The 23,895-nt window shown below is 38.6% G+C and overlaps 1 protein-coding gene across 1 annotated transcript in view; it reads right to left on the reverse strand.

Annotated features, from left to right (window-relative positions):
• brinp1 (bone morphogenetic protein/retinoic acid inducible neural-specific 1) overlaps positions 1-12,941 on the reverse strand; it is a 159,086-nt gene extending 146,145 nt beyond the window's left edge. The window contains exons 1-3 of the mRNA XM_028602441.1: positions 12,847-12,941; positions 12,678-12,735; positions 12,258-12,434 (exon numbers count right to left, since the gene is read on the reverse strand). The gene's annotated coding sequence lies outside the window, so the exon portion shown is untranslated. The remainder of the gene's footprint in view (positions 1-12,257; positions 12,435-12,677; positions 12,736-12,846) is intronic.
• Between the last annotated feature and the right edge of the window lie 10,954 nt (positions 12,942-23,895).

Genomic DNA, 23,895 nt, shown 5'->3' on the forward strand with positions numbered 1-23,895 from the left:
TTATGTTACACCTAGCCCCACTGAGTGCACTAGTTTGGCTGAACCAGTTCTACAATCATAGCTAAGCTAACCTTAACCTTTGTTTGATTACAGCCTCTGATTAAATCTTCCACTCACATACAGATTAATATGCGAGGAGGAATAAAGGTTTGACTGCCTGTTGTGTTAAAAAGACAATGAAACCTATCACCTCAGCATGTATATTTGAAACACTTACTGACATTGTATTACCCTGATATGGAGAGACTATTTCAATCGTGTTGCATAAGCACATTTGGTAAGTAAATGATTTGTTTGCTTCACATCGTATTTTCTAAAAATCTAATTATTAAGCAGTATTATGTGAATTTTACTGCCCACAATAAATCTGCAGTATTCATTTGTTAAACTGCTCACTTAAAATTTATGTTCTGTTATTTGTTGTATTTGGAACATACTGTACATAAACATACACCACAGTCTGGGTAAAAACTGAAAAGGGGAGAGAAAATGCAAATAGTCTAGGTGTTAGACAGTTTATTGCATGTGCACAAGTGGGTGGATGTATGACAGTGGAGATATGTGTGAGCATGTCTGTCTCTGAATATGACTATGGCTAGCGTAAACGTAAAGATCTGGGTGCTGGCAGCAGGAAAGAATGCATGTTGACAATTGTGAAAGCTTTGGGTATTGTGGTGAGGTATTCCCTTCAACACTCAGGAGACCATGGAAGGTTTCAAGCCTGGTGCAGTAATGCATTTTCGTGAGAACCATCTGTCATAAGCTTTATATCTCACTGTGAATGCGGCCCATTGAACAACATCTCTGCGCAACAGCTTGATCCATGGTCATATTCCTCCCCCTTTCTGCTCCCAGTCCATTTCCCCCTCCCCTTCTCTCCACACCTGCCCCTCCAATCACGGATGGTCCTGGATGATGGTGACTTCACCAAGGCCAGTATCGAATGCATTACTCTTAGGGTCAGAGTGGAGGATGGTCAGATATCGGTTTCAAGTAATACAGTGCTTTTTACAGCACAATATATTCTTAAAAAGAAGACCTTGCAGTGCATGGAAGATAGAACATTTTTAAAACTGAAAGGTAATGCATGTCGTGGATCCACTGTGACATTTCATTATCCCTTTGAGAAATACCATAGGAAAAGAAAACACTTTGTCCTGATAGAATAACATGGCTGGTGTATTTTAAATACATATACCTTATGCTTGGATTCAAGACCACATTCCTATTCTGCATAATTGTCAGGCATAACCTTTAGATAATACTGACTGACCTTTAGCAAGCCTTACTCTTTGGGTAATCTAACCCATCAACATTAAAAACATTTACCATGTGGGGGACTGATAAAGCTTACCTAGCTTTGATGATAGCACACGGGCAGCATCAATTTGCAGATACAAATCAGAAAATAAGTTTGCATTAGCAATTATCCCTGAGTATTTGTAATTGCCCACGGGGATGCAGGGGAAAAATATGATTATATGCCATATACTGCACTTCAGTCAGTTTTTAATTGAGGGAAAACTGGCATTTAATTAACAATTGACCAAAAGGAAATGAGTTTTATTGATTTGTTTGCTAAGGAACAACATTCATCTATGCATGTGCAGCTCACTAGTTCAGTCCTTGGAGGGAAGGGACAGAGTTGTTTATCAGCAAATATTGTAGCAAACACTTTGAATTCTATGGTGAACATTCAATATGAGGACATGTGCCTTCAGGGAAGTGAATGAGTGGCCTGGGTAAGAAAAAAAAATCTATATACTTCAAATCCTGACACTTATTAGGACAACCATGTCTTGCAAACTTAAGTCCTGCTCCTGCTTATTGACAACAGATACCAATGTAATGTTGAAATTCAGAGATGACTAAAGGCTATTACTTTTTGTCATATTTTGTCAGGTTATGTTACATGTCCTTAAATGAAAAAAACAAAAAGACTATTATTTAACAAGATCATAATCTGACAGAGAAGCATGAACATCACATGCTCATAACCTTGAACAACAGTCAGTATTTTGTTGCTGAATTGTGCTCTTGCTGTTCATCAGCAGTGGCAGATACAGAAACCACATGGTCAGCAATAGCTCTGAGGACTCGAGGTCACGCAGGTCCCGGTAAGCTTGCTATATTTTGACAATTTAGTCCGGTTCCATGTTAACTGCAGTCACAGCTATGATTTGTTAATGCATTATGACTGGAATAATTTTTTCTTTTTTTTGCCTGGAACTAAATTTATGCACTATAAGTAGGACTGAGAGGCAACCTAGCAACAGTAAAAATGCCTTTTGTAATGAGCCTCTCCTCCATCAGGAACATGGTTGTTTTTTATATGAAGTGGTATTAGGAATGGACAACCTTCCCAGGTTTAAAACTGAAAAAGTAAATTTGGTGTGGGCCAGACTGATGAAAGTAATGACCTACATACATTTCATCTTAATAATTACTGCCTTTGTGTTGGCATGTTTGTTTGTTTGTTTGTTTGTTTGTTTGTTTGTAAGAGCTGGTTCGTCTCATTACTCAAGAATAATATAGCTGTCATTTTTGTTTTTTGACATAATACATGCTATTTTATGTGTAATATTCCACCAAATTAAACAAAAATTCATATAGTGAATTTTACAGTGTAAAAAAGATGAGCAAAAACAGTCAGCAGCTGCAACAGTGTGAAGCCAGAGGGCAAAGTTAAGACACAGAAACACTGAATAAAACAGCTGCAATTCCAACTGTGCTTTAACTTTTTAGGGTAAAAGATTAGATTTAAAAAAAATAGATTTTTGATTGCTGCATTTCAACAACCACACACACATGCCTCACAACAACTTGTTAGAAGGCTGCTGGGTGGGTGGCGAGGATGGTTCATTGCAGATTTCATCACAAGCAGAACTGTGTGGGTGGAGGAGCATGTCTGGAGAATGAAAACAGTGCCAAGGTTGTAGCTCATAACACTGGGTAAACACATGGCAGTGACACACAAGTGCTCATGCAATTACACACACACACACACACACACACACACACACACACACACACACACACACACACACACACACACACACACACACACACACACACACACACACACACACACACACACACACACACACCGGAGTTTAGCAAATGGACAAGAACATTTTCACCACCACCAGGGTTTCCCGCAGCACTTTGCAGCTAAGGCGGCCACCTAAGCAACACACGTCTGGTACACACCGATACAAGCCTACAGCTGTCCATGGACACGGAGTGCGGAAAATGTGTCAGAGCCTCCCGGACAGGTGAACTGAGACTCTGTTTCCTGCTTGTCGGTCAATGGTTAATGATCGGTTAACATTTCATTTCATTGTTCTATCTTTTGGAAGGCTGGCTGCCAAATATTTCCACTTACTAGCTAATTAATTAGCCTGAGATAAACGATAGCCATCAGTAAACAGAAGTGACGTGGTGGCTGGTGTCTGGTGTGTGCGCCAGTGTTTGTGTGTGTGTGTGTGTGTGTGTGTTTGTGTGTGTGTGTGTCGGCCCACCCCCCGTGAAGCTCCGACATGCAGACAGCAGAGCAACAGAAGAAAGTAGCTGCACCTTCGCCAAAATGAAGACTGAAAAACAGAACTATTTTGGTACAAACATTTACTCGCCATATAGATATAGATATAGATAGATATAATTTATTAATTATATATTATTTAAATTTAATATTTAGTATTTAATAAATAATTGTTAAATGTAGTACAGAGTCTGTAGTCTATCGCACAAACAACTTGACGGCAAACCCCACCCTACCACCTTAACTAACAAATTTTCTGCGGGAAACCCTGACCACCTAATTTTAAATCTAATGATCAGACCTGGGACTGGACCCAGGTCAAAATTACTAACTTACCATACGTGGCCCCAAACTTCCTGTTAATCCTCCCTTTAATTTATTTTTACCTCTCTCTGTGTAAAGTGCTGTGAGCTACACAGCAGTAAGGATCATGGACTAGAATAGAGTTAAAGTGATAATAAACCTCTAAGTGCTTTTTCTCTTTTGATTACCTTGGCTGCATTTCAGGACAGTAATATGTTGTATGTTGTAAAGGATAGGTAAAAACGCCCAAAGGAGAGTGAGAATAAATACAGCAAATTTAAAGTAAGTAAAGATGACTGATCTCTCGTCTCTCTCTTGATGGGTCTTGAGCTTGTGTTGACTGCTGATTAGACTGACAGAGCCATTCTGACTCTGACTCACTGAACCGGCTTCAAAGCAGCCTGTGTGTGCAGGATGTGTGTGTGTGTGTCTGCATGGTGTGTGTGCTCGGGTGCTTGTCTTTTTTATGTATGAGTGTATGTTTGCATAAATGAGCAGTCCAGTCATTAATCATGGTTTCATTTCTCAGCTTCATGAATAATGTCAGTATGTATGCATCTATCTGATGTTCCCCAGTATAGGACAGTGGTGCAGCTTCGGAGACCTGTATTCATTGTAAATCAAAATTAATCAATTCAACTGAATCAATTCATTGCACCAAATGTCATGTGTATTTTGTAAAACTGCACATCCCACTAATATAGAAATGATCAAGCATGTGTTTGAACTCTTGTTAATAAAGCAGGATGACTGTCAAACATTTGAATCTTCTTTCTTCATACTCATGTAAGGGTAATGGGGCAGTGAAACTACTAAAAATGTGCATTTTGAATTGAATTTTAAGAGAAGAATCTGAGTAGTTTTCACAGCAATAACAGTTGGGTATCAACAATTATTTAACCATTAACTGGCAAATATCTGTATTTTACTAGATGGAAACAATGCTAATAATATTGTAGGCACAAATAGCATCTGGTTTAATAGAAATATCTCTAAGATTCAGCCTAGATATGGGCCAAGCAAATAAATGAAGTAAAAAAAAAGACCTTGACTTTAAGACCTACCATGGCAATTAGAGAACAAAGCTCATCCTAGCTGAAAAAAATACTTTATTAGTCGATTGACAGAAAACTATTTGGCCACTATTTTGATAATTGATGAATTGTTCAAGTCATTTATTGAGCAAAAAAAAACATCCTCTGGTTCCAGCTTCTTCAATGTGAGAAGTGGCTGAATTTCTTTGTCTTACATGATATTTAACTAGGGCTGTGACAGTATAGTTTTTTTGCTTACCGCGGTGAAGAAGCAACGTATTACGTCAGTATGGCGGTTAACCGCAAACCCCTTACGAGACTAGCGTAAATTAGAACGAGAATGGCAGGGTGCCTTAAGTGAGTCAGTGCCTGTATGGTCACGCAGGGAGAGCGAGCGGTAACGGAGAATAGTGTATCAGTGCTGCTCTGAATGACTCTCAATGTGAGTCTTTACAGTGTTTTGCTGTCATTTACGGCCACACTGATTTCTCTCCTCTCTGCTGATCTATTCCACAGACAGTTCAGAAAGCTCTATTGTTAATAAAGTAAAAAGAAATTTTAAAAAAGAAAGTTTGCCGACAATGCCGAGTGCAGACGCAGTGCAACGGTCTAGCAGCTGAGCAGACAGAGAGCAGAGAGGGCAACTCGGCACTCCACTAACTTGTTGCTCTCTCTCTACCAATATAAACTGAAATGTAACCGTGCGGTTTTGCCGGGATTAAGCTAAAAAGAAAGACACTCCGCTAGCTGCTAGGTTAAAGTGAAATGGTAAAATAAGAAAGAGTAATGTCTTTGCCTTCCCTACTGTGTATTATATTAAACCTGTAGAAATAATTCACAATAATCTGACATACAAAAGAAATCCCCCATATAGCCTATTTAATGGACTGTCCATCCTCTTATGCAAAACTGAAGTGACGAGCAATTTAAGTATTTTTTCTCCGTAATCTCTTGAATATAGGATAGAAGACAGTCGATGAGGATAACTACACAATGATTATTGTTTTCATTATATTTCATTTCACACAACATCTGTTCTCCTGTAACTTCTCGCCAGCAAAAAGTTTTTGTTGATGTCATCAGACCGGTAGTGGCACGTCACCGCCGGTATTGCGGTGATGCGGTTATCGTCACAGTCCTATATTTAACCAAATGTTATTTGGACAAAACAAGACAATAACACCTGGGGCTTTAGGAGAAATGTTTCACTATTGTCTGACATTTTGTTAAGCATTTATCTGGTACATTTCTTTTAATATAGAGTAGCGCTAAACAAAAAATTATTTTCATTATTGATTAATTTGCGAACTATTATTAATTCAATATTAAGGGCAGCCTATAAAAATTCCCATAATAGTTTCCCACAGCATATGATGCCATCTTTAAATTGGTTTAAACACAATGATATTCCATTTTAATGACATACCATACAGAAACACCAACTTTTTTTTCTTTTGCTTGTAAATGACTTAAAATGATAAATCAATTATCAAAATTTTTGGCGATTCATTTTCTGTCGACCGACAAATCAATTAATCGACTAATTGTTTCAAAGCTAATAAAGACAACATGGATCTAGGCCTACATCTAGAGCTTGCCTAAAACGTTCTTTGGCGACACATTAATTTTTTTAATACCACGTTCTAACATCTAATATTCAATGTTAAATTGATAGACATATTTACCCCAATAACGACAAGGGATGATTTCTATAGCAACAATTCATTGCAACTTTGGATAAATCTAAACATGGCACCAATTTGACCACTTTATTTCACCAACCCGAGCTAGCACTTCACTCATTCAAGACACAGCTTGTCAAATGTCAGCAGTACTGAGGAAGAACTTCCTTCGAACACTGGTGTCTGTCACCACCAAGACTGGATAAAGATTGAAAGCATTTCAAAGAGGCAGAGTTCCCATATGTCCTTAGCAAAGAACAATACCTCAACTTTGAAAACAGCTCTTGCTCAGAGTGAACATCATTCGCTCAAAAGACTGACAACAATGTCGCCGCAATGTAAGGATAAAGAAACGACAGACGGATGACAGCCCTCAGCTGTCTTCAAATCATGGCTTTCTTTCATCCTTGGGTTTGAAAACGAAGAAAAAGAGACAGAAAAGATGGATGGAGTTCAAGAATGGCTGACAGATGGACATTAGAGATGCAGGGCCCGCCCCTAGCAGTTGTAATTAAGTTACGTAATTGTACAGATAATGATTCAGTCTGCCTTCAAGTCATAACACTCCATGGCACACAGCAGAGAAGAATTTGTCATGTGCCTGCCTTACTGCAAATGTCATTCCGCAAAAAAATGTTTTAGTGATGTCTGCAGCCAATGAATAAAGACTTTACAGAAGTGGTGAAAGACTTCATTGCTGGTGGGTGATACAGTCCCCACGGTTACCAACGCAGCTTTTTATTATAAAAATCTATTCACAATGCTCTATATTTATACTATGCCTCTGTAACTCAGGGTTTGTATAAGAGTACACAGACCAATACAGAAAAACAGCCTCCTAAAACTTACGGCTGTTTTATAGAGACTTGCCATACAAGATGACAAAACTACAAGGCGCTACAGTTAAGGCTAGCCACTAAAAGGCCAACACCCTAAAACACATACATAATAAGGGTTTAGCATTTGTGGAGCTGTCAAACAGAAAACCACAAGCAAGAAATATGGATTTGTTGACTGCAGCGTGTTAACAGTGCATTATACATTGCAATGCATTGAGAAACTGCATGCAGAGACTTAGTTTACTACACAATGGGTACTTTCTGATTCCACTACAGATGCCATGGCAGGTATAAGCTGTAATACTGTGTCAGGATTTGTAGTTTTTTAAGCAGACAAAAATTTGAACTCATAAAAATAGTTTATATTATTGATGATGTGCAAGAAGCATGTGGTGGAGAGTAATGTGATCAGGTCATTAGTGCAATGGCTGCATCAAATCCAGAGGCTGCAGTAACCCTAAGGCCTAGTCCACACGTACACAGGCATTTTTGAAAACAGCGTTTTTCCTCTTTCATTCTAAAAAAAAACAACCTATCCACACAAGCACTGTTTTAAAAAAAAATGATGTCCAAATGAAAACGCAAAAACACAACTGAATGCTGTCAAAAACTAAAATGCTAAACCAACAGGAGGCGATATAACCCTAAATTCATGTTGGCCAATCACGAAAAGAAGGAGAAGATGTTGGCCAATCAGAAGCCTGAAATTAAAAGCTGTCACAAGCCAAAAACTCAGTTTTCCCTGTCTACACATCAACACTAAAAGGAAAGTTTCTAAACTTCTTCACTCTGGAAGGAGTTTTACAAAAGATCCAATTCAGGGACCTCAAATGCAGTTTGCATTTGGACGAAAGGCCAAAATGCATAGAAAAGGCTACTTTAAAAAAAAAATAACCGTGTACATGTTGACTGAGTGTAAGAAGCAATGAACTCTTCAAATCTGAATATAATGTTGTTTTTGCAGTAACATTCTAATGAAAAGGATGATGGCAGGACTTTCTCCTAAAATGGAAAACTGAAACTCTAGCCAACAATTTCAGTGTACACCACTGTGCACTCCAGGCCATACCAACTGCACTCACAGCTTTCACCCTCCTCTCTGTGATGAAGGTATCCACTGAAACACGCAAGAACTCATTCTCAACTCTCTTAAAAAGCATCTAGCTCTGGGGCTCAGCTGTTAAGAGTGTGCACCCCATGTAGTCCTTGGCAGGGGCCCAGTTTGGAATCCGACCTGTGGCCCTTTGCTGCGTGTCATCCCCTCTCTCTGCCACCTTTCCTGTCTATCACTATCTAATAAAGAAAAAAGTCCCAAAAATTACCTTAAAAAAGCCCCACATCACATGTTGCTCAAACCACAGGGCTCATCTCATTCAGTTTGCCTTCAAAAGGCACTGAAACACAAGTTAAAGATGAATGGATATTTTGATGAAGATAGATTCAATGCCCAGCAACATAGCCTTCAGCTTTACTGATGCACAGAGCGGGAAGTCCAGAGTTTAGGTTTCTTGGGGCTGTGTGTGAATGTTTATATTCCTGTCTACTAATACACAATAATATGAATTCATGTTGCTGATGGTCTTTGCGTAGGCTGTTTGTAGTTAATGGCATAATATATCTCGTTTGCAATTTTAGAAATTCGTCGTCAGTCAAAGTGCAAATGACGGTTGTTGTACAATTTGTTCAACCGTCAACCCAGGTTTTGTTGCCATCCCTGCCAGATGTTTTCTGTTGGGAGTCATGTTTCACATTTTTATTTCTTCATAACTTTAACCTTACTTTAGGTTAGCCAGGCTTAATGTAGCTATGTCACTGTAACGCTAAGTGTTAACTTGACTATTGAACAGTCTGTTGACCATTTCAGGTAATGAAAAAGTTAAATCAAATTTTACATTACTATTAAATCAAGGAGGGAAAAAACAAGACACTCTTTGGTCTATAATGTACTTGTATCCTGTGACTTATGCAGTGTTTGAACTATAAATGTATGCAGTGAACTGTTGGCGGTCTTTCATAACTGTGTTCTAACAAGCATTGACTCTGACATAAGTGACAATGGCCATAGATCCTCTGTCTCTCGGTAAAGACAGAGAAAGAAGTAAGAGACTCCCCGGAGGACACATTTGTTGACTAGGCTTCAGACTGAGCATGTGTCATGGATGAAAAATGACTGAAACTCCTCAGTCTCTCATCTTGACACTCATGCAAGACATTATGTATGTGTTTGCAATATACTGGAGGTACAGACACACCATGAGCCTTTAGAAGGTCTAACTTTCTCAATGCCTGTCCTTGGCTTTGCTTATTCAAGAGCTTTATTTGTGTTTTGATTTGATTAATTTAGGAACCTCAGCCCCGTCAACAACCTCAATACAGCCAAGACAAAAATGAATCAGTGTCCCCATCATTAAACGTAATGCAGAACCTAAGGATTTCATTGGATATGTTCCAGATGAATCTACAGTAAAACAACAGAGGACGTATAAATGGAGGTAGACAAAGCAAAAACAAAAACAAGGCATCATTAGAATCGTAGTCAATTGCAGTTTGTAGTATCCGCCATGTGAAATTCAGGGGATAACCAATATTACAGTTTTGTCCTATTGAAATAAATGATCAACAGATTTTTTTGTACATTTTAATTAAATGCAGTTATACAAACTCTCTCCATTCCTCATCGATGATGGTTGGTAGTATATGGTACACAGGAAATTTTAATCTTTGGCTTAAATGTCTTTCCATTTTATGTATTTTTAAGCAACAGCATGTACAATATTAATCATAATGGGGCTTTCACACCACCGCACGGTAACTCACCGCCTCCAGTCATTTCAATGAGGCGGAGGCGGCAGAGGTGAAGCGGTTTTGATCACAGCAGTATGGGTATGAAGCGGTTGCCGTTTCGCCTTTTTGGGAAACGCTCTTAAAGGTAGGCGGTTGTCAAGGTGGTTGCTGCTTACATGTTGTCATTTGATCTATTTGATTTAACCTGAGTGAGCTTTGAGTTAATTTTGTTCTATGAAGAATACAACCTGTCGTCATGTTACTTTTTACCATTATTTTTACTTAGAATATGATTATGATCCTTGTGTTTGGTAGATAGTATGTACACTGTTTACGATTGGGAATGAACATGATGCATATTTATTCGTATTTATTTCCACTTTTATTTCTAACAAAATCACATTATTGCTAACATGTATGAATACAAGTATGTAGTTTTGTCATTTAGGGGGATTTCCAGTGCAAGCCTAGTTTTGCAGCATACAGCCTGTTGGTAAAACAATAAGTGAGAATAACTTAAAGCCATATGTATCATTATGTGAGGCTCTTTTGCATATACTACTACTACTACTACTACTAGTACTACTACTACTACTAATAATAATAATAATAATAATAATAAATTAGTATTTTATTTACAGAGCATTTTCAAGAATTAAGCACAAAGCGCTTTCCAGATTAACAGATTTACAGGTTATGAATTTGGAATCTGAAAAAAACCCTACCCACCATGTCATACAATGTGAGGCAACTTATAATTAGAATCTTTCACTTGCAGGTAAATTAAGATATGGATTTGCATACAGACTGCATTTAGTACTCTTTGTGAACAAAAACAGTGGGTATTGGGTTACAACATGACTGGGTGCTGAAATGGGGTTATACTAATGACACAATGCCTGAGGCATACCGACAGGTCTGCCGTAGGGGGCAAGGCCAGAACTCCAGGCTGCTGATGCTTACTGCTGACAGATATTGACTTCTCATGAAGCAAGGCCTTGTGTGGCTGTGTTGGTGATTACCATGTACTGCTTGTTGACATGTGAAATGTGTGTCAGGCTTATTCAGAGGTTTGAGGCCCCACACAATGACATTGGAGTAGTCATAGAAACTAAATATGTCTTTCCCCCCCAATTTACGTACTACAGATAGATTACATGTTCTCATTTCCTTCAGAGCTAACGGTGTGCACTCTCTTACTCATCCTCGACTCTTTTATTCTCAACTCCCTCTTAGCTTCACCCCAAGCTCCTTTACTTGTTCCTGCTTTCTTTGATTATCCAATTAGTCAAAAGTCTCTTGGTTTGAATCATTCAAATCGGGTTTCCCTGTGTTTTGTCCCTTTAGGTATCCTGAAATGGAGCCAACCCTGTTACCAAAACGACGTACATGCACAACTAATTTGCTTTGGCTTTTTTACATTTTTTTACATTGAACATAACTGCAATTTAATTTAGCATTCACTGTCAATATTGCAAACATGCAGTCTTGTCACAAAACTCTTGGTCTGGGTGTGCAGAGACATGCCATTAATAAAACATTTATGAGACATTTTTTTATGTTGGCCAAAACAAACTAAATATGCCTAAGCCTGGGTCACAAAGCCCTTCAGGCCAAGCTGAACCAAGATTTGACAGTCAAAAATCGGAGTGCATGTCCGAGACACAGCTGACATTAACAGCAGAGTAAAATCCATACATGGGATTCATGAACTTCAATCATGAACCCAACATTTCATCCAACTAGCAGAACTAGTTTGCAAATATTCAATACACTTCTATATCCCAACAATGCACAAAATACCACACAAATACATTTGACTCAAACACTGAACATAGCAGTTAGTTCAACTAAGAGCAACGAAAATAAGAAATATTATTTCCACAGAGCAGTTGAGTCTGCTCAGTTTACCCACCAGAGTGTTTTGCTCAACCAAACTCTCAAGTTTAAAAACTCTGGTGGGTAAACTGAGCAGATCCATAATTTTCATAACGTAACAAAAAATGATCAAAGAATATTCTTTCATTAAATTAACCCACAGAAGAATCTTCTTTGCAGATAGCTTTGGTCTTACCTGCACATCTGTCTGCAGTCGGTTGTCATCTGACATTATGATAAGTGTGTCGAATATTCCAGGGAGTTTTAGGAGTTATGCCAAGGGTGGGCTCAGAACAGGATGTGTAAAAGGATGGACACAGCCTCTTCCTGCAGTCAGCTATAGTCCACCATCACATCTAGGGATGGACCATACCTGTGGACAAGTTATCAACACTGTTAAGTGGAGGTTTAGTTGGATGACGTTGCTGAGTAAAATGGATCCGTTTTCTTCTATATTGATCCTGATTTTATTAGGCCTACTCTGTGGAAACGTCTGTGGCTAAATGTACAAGTGTAAGCAGTTTTGCGTCAAAATATCGCACTTTTCTGAGTCACAACTTAGTTAAACAGAACGTACAAACATCATACACATACTGCTGGAATTGGCATAACTTACTCTTTCCACTGGTATCGGTATTTTCGATCTCCGTCCAGGATAAACATCCGTAAATCCACTTCGGAATTATATGACAAGGAACTCCTTATAACTTCAAATCTTGCCTCACAATCATCATTTTTCAAACGTTTAATCGGGATAAAAATCATGCCAACTGATTAGTCCGTACCTTCGTGGTTAAAGTGCCAAAAGGAACCGTTAACAGCTCACGCAACACCATATGATCATAATGTTAACTAATAGGAGGCAATTTAGTACCATAGTTTAGTACACAGTTAACTTCCTGTATGCATCCCCCAAAGCATGATGGGAAATGTACCACCCAACTCAAATCTAGAATTTTGAAAACAGCTTTTTTCATTTCACATTTTCTTTTTTTATTTTAAACTATCAAAACATGTTTTTGAAAGTATGATAGGCGATAGAAAATTCCAACAACATGGTTTTATATCCATATATAGACCCCTAACATTTGCCTCTCCATTCATATCTGCTGTGTTAAAAACCTGTGCAACTCGCATGCCAATGGCATTTCTGAGTAGCCTAACTTATACTGAAAATAACAATATATGGCATGTGCCAAGATTAGACATAGTGAATATGACATAAATCTGTAAATAAAGGAAGTGAATATTCCGTTGTTATGATTGATTTAGGCATATCCAATGACCAGGTGACTGTAGACCAGAAGTGTGACATGTCATTAACCAACTAACTTTACTTACTAACAGTTAATTTATTAACTGCAGTGTACTGTATTTTATTTGCATTTTATATTTTCTTCAACAAATAGCATACAGTACAATCTAAAAGTTGAATTTAAGGCAAGCCGGCCCTCCTGCTGTGGGACTGTTCTTTATTTAATTCCAACGGCGAAGTGAGAACTTGTGATAATGACTTCTTCCCCATATAGAGTAGCTTTGGGGCTTCTCGACATTGATGCATCCTTGATAGTGACACCTTTTGTAAAATAAATGCATTCCAGTACTTCCAAAAGGACTCATCTTAGTTGAGAATATTGTCACACTATATGTGAGGCTGAAAGAGAAATGCTCATTATCCATTAATCTATCATTGCTTATCAATATATATTGAAGTTTCTTTCTTTTATTAATCTTAGTCTATAAAATAAATAACTGGGGCCTCTGGAACTAAAATTGACACATTATTTTTCTTTAAAGCCAAATAAAACTTTTTTAGGTTTTTATTTGTGGTTTTATTAAGGACAGTGATAATACAGTGAAATAGATTTACAGTTTGAACATGTAACGTCAGTACAATGCAGTTGTCCTTCCAGACATGATACACAGTAATATACACTTTTATACACTAACTACATATAATAAGCTTCTAAAATTGAATGCAGAACCAATGTTAGTAATATATGTGTATCTAACTGGCAACTGTCTCTTAACTGGCAGTAAATTAATATTATAAAAGAGAAAGACCAACATATTTGCAGGCAACAAACACTATCGTCCAAATGCACATTCTATATTAAAACAGATCATTTTTAAAACACATTGTATGCCATTTCACCTGTTAGATTTTCCACTCACTTTCCAGCAGAATTTGGCCTGCACACCAATAGACATATCATATAAAATGTGTATTATGTGATGAACCTGGCTCAGATCGCATGCCTCACTGTATCCAGTGATAACTACAAAAATTTATAGGATTTTTATGCAAAAGGAGGATGAAAGATATATTTTCTCAGAGACATACACAAAGAGTATTGAAGAGGTAGAGATAAGAGGTCAGATACTGAAGCCAAATATCACATCCAGCAAAGCTCTCTGAGGAATCAGTCTGTGATCTGAGCTCCATTTCAAGTTGTGGCTAAATGACACTTTAGGACCAATACTGGGGCGGTGAACCATGAAAGAAAGGTGCCCTCTGTAACAGTCGTAATGAAAACTCTAGGCTTTGTTGGCATAGGGAGGTGTATATATAAGTACATTTTTTGCCACTTTGGTGTACAGCAAGTCTCAGCTTTGTAACATAAAAAGTATATAGTCCACCAATAAAATAACAATGAAGATATAATTGTGAAGATGCCATTACAAGTTCAGTTATAAACATTTAAAAAGAACAGTAAAAGGCTCAATTCTGGATACAACATATAGTATTGATGGTAAAGGTCAGCTGAGCCAGAGATTATTTTACTCTGCTGGAAAACCTATAAAGTGGAACCAATGTACAGCATGGTATGTGACTGCACTGCTCACTGTGACTTGAGTGGAGCAAAAGCTCCAAATATACACAACATCACACAAACTCCAGAGTTTATATTTCCAGTTCCCACTTCAGAGAGAATTTTGTCTATAGCATCTCAGCTCACCTCAGGGATTACAATAGCGTGCAGACAAAGTAAACAAGTGCAATAGCATCTTTGATCCCAGACAGACAGATAGACAGACAGGAAGACAATAAGGATGGTAAGTAGGTAGGTACTGTAGGTAGTTAACATAACACACAATTCCTGTTGCCAGTTACGCTGTCATAACATTGATTAATGTTGGATTTATCTATTGGAAAAGGCTGTCTGAGACTTCAATTTGGTATCTGAAACTCAACAGAAAATAAAGACATTTTGAAGGGTAAATACAGAACTGTATGTAGGACACAGGCGGCAGATAAGAAGAAATGACAGATAATCGCCTTGCAAAAGAAACTAAGTTGACACATTTATCTTAAATTCATAAATAAATAAAAGTAGTGGCTGAAATGAAATAAGCAGCGAAAAGGGCCTTAAACTTTGTGCACTGCAGTGGCAGAAATTGCATTTTCAGTTCTCTGATTAGTTTTTAATGTTAGGAATGAAGGTGATGCAAAAGCCACATCAGTGAGAGCAGGTACTGGAGAGACATATTCAAGGCCTTTGTCATCATATAATTTTTCTGTCTAGAAGTCCTAATCGGGAGCATTGTCACGTCTCACCATTATGCCCTGATTTTATCACTTACCACTGCTTGAGGACAATACACAACAGTGCAGATTAGCAGAGTTAAAGAAAAAAATTCCAATTAATCGGGAGTTTAGTGGGAAAGAGTTTCAATTTAATCTCCCAAAGGAGGAGGCTTCATGCATGTCAGAGTTCAGGGGTTTAAGGGATTGTGGCACAGGCTTACTGCGTCTGGACAGGGACAGTTATTGAGTGCACTCGTCCTTGGGGTCGGACAAGGGCTTACGTGCTAGTGATGAGAGTGACAATGGCAGTTGTCCCTGATTGTGTCCTATAGTGTTTGATTTTGCAAAGGAAATGAAAAGGAACGAAAGGAGGGAACCAATAGTATGGAAGAATGCATTTAACTAATGCTGAAACGATTAGCATTCATTGAATTCAATTAGTGCTTAAAAGGATTCAAGGATTCAAGAATGAAGTGGTTAGTCGACAGTGAATGGACAACAATTTTGATGAATTAATGAATCGTTTAAGTCATTTGTCAGGCAAAAATGCCACACATCTTAAGGTTGCAGTTTCTCAAATGTGAGGAATTGCTGCTTTTCTCTGCTTCACATTGCTGTTTATTGAATATCTTTGGATTTTTTGGTTTGTTGATTAGACCAAAGAAGTAATATAAAGATGTCACCACAGCTCTGGAATATTAGGGTTAGGGATACAGTCACTGACTGTATTGTTTTTATTACTCTGTACTTGTTGAGCCAAAGTAAGAGTCATATCCACATTCTTGGCAAGTTGAGTTGAGTGTGTTCTCAGTTCCTTCTTCTGGTTTAAAATCAGCTGTGTGAGGTGTGATGCCACATTACTGTGCCAGAAAAAGATGGCTTGCCCAGTTGGGATAAAGTTGTCACCCCAAAAGAATTTAAGTATCTCAGGGTCTTGCTCACAAGTAACATTGACGTAGACTTTATTTTTGATTTGCAATCAGCAAACTACTGTTGGGCTGTACTCATGGTTGTGTTGATTAAGTTTCGACATTCATGCATATTTTTGTCATATGGTTAAAATCTTGGCCGCATTATCCCCTTTCGCTCCATGGCTGTGAAGGACACAGCCCTGAATATTTGTTACTTGTGTTATCAAAATTCAGCTCGTGTCAGCACATCAGGTTAATAAATCCAGGGCTGATGAAAGCTATCTCTCCATATGTTCACCTGTACAAGCAAATGTAACCAAAAACAGTTCAGATTGCACTCCACGGAGTCACTCCTGCTGTTTAACTGTTGTTAATTTTGTTTGACACAAGGTCACAAGTCACAGCAGCCTGTCATAAAAGTGATATCTTTTGGGAAAACTATTGCAAATCAATAATGTAGAGACCCTGTTTTATTATGTGTTTAACTGCCAAACAGACTTCCGAAAGTTAGCAGTGTTAATTAATTGCACTAGATCCAGCATACCTGTCTTTATATTACTGATGTCATCTGTCAACGCAAACAGATCAGGCCGTTTCTTCTCTCCCTTGCTCTTCATCTCGCCCACACTCCAGTAGACAGAGTGCAGAAGTTCAGGGTCAGTTGCTAAAGCCGAAATATCCATGCTCCTCCAACAACATTAACTTGGTGTTGATTATTTTACGTTCTACAGATCCAAATCCCTCTTTGTACTTTTGTGCAATTCAATAATTCACTTCATTTGCCTCTCTCCTCTTACTATTCTCCTTGTACTTTATGCTCTATTACACATGAGACTGAGAACTTTGACTCAGACATCTTTAACTTGGTTGCACACACAAAATTACTCCTCAGTAAAAGTAACTGAACCACGTCTTTCCTTCCATGCAACTGCGTCTCATATTTTAAACGTCTTTTTAAATTTTTCTTTGTACGATAATTGTATTACTTAATCCCATTGTTATGAAGCCCAGAAATAAATGTTTCATCACAATATTATTATTATAATTATTTTATCCATAATTCATCTCCTAAAGATGTTCAGTATTGAGAGGGACTGAGAAAAAGAATCATCAGTTGGGCTGAGACGTCTTTCAAATTATCTGTACACATAGCTGATGCATGTTTATTGCTATAAATGCATGCACCCATGCACACATTCGTATGTGTCATTTCAAAGAAATGTGAGTTTGAAAACCTAAAGGGGGCTGCTCCTTGGGACATTTTCAGGCAAGGGATTTTTGCTGGCTCTGCAGAAGGCCCACAGTCATGATTGAGCGATTTTCCTTTGGATCAATAATCCTGGACTATGCAGCATCAAGGACAACAACACATTCCTAGATCTTCGCCAGCCATCTCCAACACCTGCATCAAGCCCTTCATGGTGAAGACATTAAACGACAGACACGTTGCACAGTCACGATTAAGCGCTGCACCCAGAGATGGTAAAAACAAGTTCTCATTAGTCAACCATTCCCTGTTCTGCTATCTTGCCTTGAGCTACCTTCACTGCACATGCTTTGAATACATTCACACACCTCACATACACACTCATAGAAATGTTCAAACATGTTCATTCTAATTCAAAAATATATTTGAGATGGAATTTGATTTCATTTTAATGGCATGTTTTATGAGACTACTGGACATCTCCTGAATAATTACACAGAGCTGTTTCATATTAATGCTTATTTGTAATCTACTTTAGTGTAGCCCTTAGCTGATCTTTCTGACTAGCTAACTGGCTGGTTGGGATGGATTTTATGCAAGCAGCGTGGGAGGTTTACATATTATCAAACTGCCTTCATGGCCTGCAGTTCATCTGCTTGCTTGTTTATCTGCTTATCTCTTGCCATTACTGTAATTAGGTCTTTGTACTGTAAGCCACAACAAGGGCTCAGAACAGCATGTGAAGACTGAATGATGATAGAATTATGGTAAATAAGGCAAAAGCAAAATGGACTTTGTGTACAGCGCACTCTCTGAAGAGAAATAAGTCAGGGTCCTGGCAGCAGTGAATGCTGTAATTGCTCCCTTCAAAGAGCCCCTGCCTTGCCAGGACACAATGGAATGACCTTTTTGTGATTGCAAACCTCTATTAATGGTGAACCACAGTGGTCAAAGTCCTGGCCTTCTCCTTTATACTATCCCACGCTATTGTCATCCAAATTATGTAATTCAAGTATTTTTACAGTTTCTCAATTATTTTATGGGGCAGAGATCTATGTTATTTCAACTGAAACAACACTCAGTTTTGTTTTCCTACTGTTCATGCTGTGTCCTTGTTTGAGTCATTTTGGTAAAGAAGAACACACTTCCTGGCTCAGATATTCACCATCTGGCAGTTCTTTGAAAGAGTGACAGTTTTTGACACAGTTGTTTGAATTACTAATTTGCAATGGTCCTTTTGTGAAGTACTGTAAGGGGCCACGGGAAATACAATTTTAATGCACAATTGCAGCATTTACGGAATTGTTTGTCATTATGTGTTTGAAGGCAATACATATGAGCTGTTGTTTGAGCACTAATTATAACTTGCTGCTTAATAAACCAAAACAAATTTTCTTTATTAGCTGGTAATGGCGCTTAAAATCAACATACTGACTGTTCCACTGTAATATTTTTCAATTCTAAAAGTAACTGCACAAAGACACTCATAGACATTAGCAATACCCATATCAAGAAGAACATGCTAAGCAATAATGGGTTGCTCAAACATAAGGTCCAGTCACAAGTCTTATTTTAAGTAATTAGATCATAAAAAATCACTTTTGAGCTTTTGTTTCTCTCATCATTCTCTCATTCAAATCATAGATCATCACAATGTGTTATTTTCTGTTTTGATAAAGGAAGGGGCAAGCAACAGCAAGGTTGAGACAGTGCTACTCATTCATTTTCATCACCACCCATTTTTTTGAGCCATTGAAAGCATTCAAGAGCCAATATGCTAAGAATGGTGAGCTATTAACTTTGCCAACATGCCTTGGACTACACTGAACACCAGATGGCACCGAGAGAAACTGCTAAATCAATGATGCGGTGTGGTTAACTGAGGTAGAAGTGGAGAGAAAAGTACTGTTTGCTCATAGCTACTGTATAGCAAACATACAGGCCAAGCATGAGACAACTTCATTTTGTGTCTTAATTCAGAGAAAGCCTCTTTCAAAGTCTACATTTCAAGACTACATATAACGAGTCAACAAGGCTGTTCCAAAGGCTTCATATGCGGCTGAGAAATTCAGCCTTCTGTTGCCGAAATCTGAAGGGCAAAAGCATTGTCAATAGTGCTGTCAAACGATTAAAATATTTAATTGTGATTAATCGCATTAATGTCATAGTTAACTCGCAATTAATCACACATTTTTATCTATTCTAAATGTCCCTTGATTTCTTTTTGTCCCATTATTTTTTCTCATTTTAATGCTCTTATCAACATGGAAAAGTGGATCAGTTTGCTTTGTGCTTTTGTCACCTGGCTTAGACGAGGGGGCGGAGAATTCGCATCAGCTGTGTGCTTGGCCATCAAGTGGTATTTCAGACTGGACATGCTGCGATGATAGCTCAGTTCACAACGACAAAACACACAGATCACTTTGGTCTTGTCAATGGAACCATTTGGCAACTTTTTTAAAGTAAACGTACCAGAATCTCATTGGCATCTATTTCAGCGTCTCGCGCACGCCATCCACTCAAAACGTAACGTTAGCCTACTACTCTTTGGCCGGCTCGCAAGCCCAAACAAGTGTGTGCGGCGTGCCTGTTTTGTTTCCGGTCTAACTAGATCCAGTGTGGTAGTTTTTCTAACATTACTAGTTGTTGCAACAGTATGTGAAAAAAAAGTACAAAGTTTGCTAGGCCAAAAAGAATGTTAATCTCGCGATAAAAAAATTGACGCCGTCAAAATGGGTTTGTGTTAACGCTGTTAATAACGCGTTTAACTGACAGCACTAATTGTCAATATTCCAAAATCTTTTTTTCGTAAGTCAATGCACAATGATTTGAAGTGTGAAATAGAAGGGGGAAAAAGGATACATGAAGGAGCTTCCTTAGTGTCATGAAAAATGTCAACTATCATAGATCATAATCTCTCTAGGTTAATGTATTTATTGCCTGCTGGAAACACCCGTGAATCAAATGTAATGAGTCTTTGTGATTACTGTTTCTGAAAACAGTTAGGTGCTTTCCATTCAAAGTCATGAGTCTGCCACCTCTGTCAGACCTGAATTATGAGCTGTCACCAAGTCACACACACTGAAACTTTAACACATCCTGACACAGCGGTCAGCAAAGCATTGATCTTAGAGCCAGAGCAAGCTGTTGGTCTGTTGACCAAAGCATCACAACATTATTAAAATCCAGGACTACAGTTGCTTAATCCGAAATATGATGAGGAGACACTTCTAGGTTCTTTCTTTTTATGTTGGAAACTTTCCTTTACAATTGAAAACTAGTCAGTACATACTTTAAAACTCACCGGATTAGAAAAATTTGCAAATTAAAGTGCACAAAGCGTAACTTGCACAGGTCAGTTGATTTCTTCTTTGGGGATGGAATTTTCCCAGCAGGATTCCAACATGCCTTCTAAAACCCAGTCACCCAGATCGGATTAGCCCACTTCAAAGTCCATGATTTGAATGGATAACAGATAGTCCAAGTGGCTCTCCTTTTGTGCTGGAAAGGATGTTTACCTCTTTGGGTCTTCAACATTTTCCAGTTCAATCAACCACTTCTGTGATTTGTTAAGTTTACCAAACAAGTGAAATTGTGTAACTTGGAGAAGCACCCGTATCAACAAATCCAGAAAAATAATAATGTGCATGAACCATAAACTACAGACAAGAGACTGAGGGCTTGCATTGGCCTTCACAGTCCCCACAATTGAATAATACTGAATATATGTGGTTATTTATCAAAAAGGTGCAGTGCATACAAAATAACCTACGTATATTTCTGAACAAGAGGTGTTCTGCAGTAAAATGTGGAAAAAAAACACTGAAGAAAATAAGTTTTCTTCAGTTTCTATAAGAAACTACAAGGCTGTGGTGATGTCATGTTCAAGTATTTCTCCCTACAAAGGTTGAATAAACTACTTTTCACTTAGAAATCTACAAAATCAACAATTGTCCATGGTGACAAAACCTTTATGTAAATATAACATATTTCCTTAGCTACTGTGTACTTGCATTTGTATTTTCTCTGCATTCTTTGTGTGCCTTCCTTTTTGCACCTGCTGCTTATGTGCACTCAGCGCATTGTACATCAGTAGATTTACTCCAAATAGCACGGCTCCCCCCTACTGCCAGTCACCCCCTCTATTTTCTGCAGGTTACGTGAGTAGCATTGATGTAACATCCCCAGACACTGCCCTGGGTTTTTTTATTCAGGAGGTATAGGGCTTCTAAGTAGCCATCTATCAGAAAACCAGTGCCCCAAAACCAGTTCTAATTGTGCTCAGACTCTCTGGTGGCCACTGCCAATGCTGCATCAGATTAAGTGTATGACCAACTCCTTAATTTCCAATCCATTGTTTTGGGAGCGCTGTAGCCTAGTGAACTTAGGTGTGGTTGTTTTTAACGCTTCACCCTTACTTTGTTTCTTTCTCTCCCTTGCTTTCTCTCTAACTTTGTTAGTCTCCCTTCTCTGACTTTTTCTTCATCCCTTTTTTGCCTCAACTTTGAGCTTGGATACATGAAAACAGGGCAGCTAGCCAGTCCCAGCCACACTGTAGGACATGCTTGTTTGTCATGGACGCCTATCAATAGGCAAAGAGAAGAACAGCAGACAGTGTTGCTCTGGGCAACACAATCCTCCTTGCGTATGGTGACATAAGTCACTGGGTACATCCGTCTTTTTGTCTATCATAAGTGCTCTCAAGTGTCATTAGAGATGCATTCACATTATTACAAATGCATGTTGAGTGACCAATCATTGTTCAGACCAACACAACTTACATTTAAATCCCAGTCAAGGGCATGTTGTATTAAACAAATCACGGCTGGGGCAGAATTATAAGGAAATTGTTTATGAAAATATGCTCAAGACATAGCATTTTTCATTTATTATAATGGCGCAGTCCAAAAAATGTTATCTTCGGTGTAGTCTTGCATTGCCAGACCTATCTCCACAGCGCTGTGGAGTAGGTTCTGGCTACACCACAGACACATTCTAAGGCCCGTTTCATACTGGCTGCGTCGCGTGAGCGTGACGTTTCTGTTGCGTTTCTGTTGCGTGTCAGTTGTGTGGCGGCCGCGTGGCGTTTTCTATGTCTTTACACACCAGAAACGTATCTGACGTGGCGCTGCTGCAAAATTTACGAAAATGTCACTTATTAAATATTTGTGTCAAAATTACATATAAACATCTTTTCATATTCTGAATGAAAAGATGCGCCACACATCAGATGTCAGGCAATTATCCTGGAAATGTACTTCTGTTGATCTAGACTATGTTTGGTGTGACTATTTCTTTTCTGCCTGTTGTATTTTTCTTATAAATGTTTAACCTTTAGAGGAAGAAAAGACTTCAAAACAGTGTCACAGCAACTTAGTCCTGGCATAGTTCAAGCTTTTCAAGGTCATATATCTCAGAATAACAGACATATCACACATTCAGCCAAAGCATCCCTTTGTACTTTTCCCCCTCAACTTTAAGCTTTGGTTTGGTCCACCAACTCACGAGAAAAATCTCTGGATGTTTGTTTGGCTTACTTTCTCTTCTATTTCACACTGTGTTCGGATGGTGAATGCATGAACAACACACAGCACAGCAACACAATCCCTTTTTTTCCTTTTGAGTCTGACCATTTCAGCGCCACCTTTCCCTTTTCTTTTTGGGCTTTCCATCATTAGACTCACACACTGTTAACGTTACCGATAGACTTCCAAACGTGACGAAGAAAAAAAAGAGGCGTTCGATGGCTTTACGTCTTAGGCCGACCATGGCTATGCCATTTGGAGAGGGGCAGCTAACTGATCCCACTATATTTCTGAAAATCCTAGACATGGTTGTAACCATTAGTGCTTTCTGATTAGCCTGTGTTTGTAAGAAATAAGAGGCTGCTGCGGCCCGCCGTACAGGTTGAGCAGAGGCTGCACAGTTTGACCAGCGGGCAGCGGCACCAGGCCTCCGGATGGTGTTGCCAAGAATTTGCAATGTATAACTATTATCAGACCGGCCCTCGTGGCCTCGAAACACTACTGGCCCAAAAGTCCAGACTGTCCCGATTGCCACTCCGCCTCTGGCTCCAAGCTGCTATGTGTTGATTCTCTGTAGGTTTGGCAGTCGCCCCCAAGCAACCTTTCCACATTACACAGGCAGTTTAATTACAGAGGCATTTATATAATGTTAATATCGCTTA

Source organism: Perca flavescens, chromosome 16 (genome assembly GCF_004354835.1).
Source record: "Perca flavescens isolate YP-PL-M2 chromosome 16, PFLA_1.0, whole genome shotgun sequence".
Lineage (NCBI taxonomy): Eukaryota > Metazoa > Chordata > Actinopteri > Perciformes > Percidae > Perca > Perca flavescens.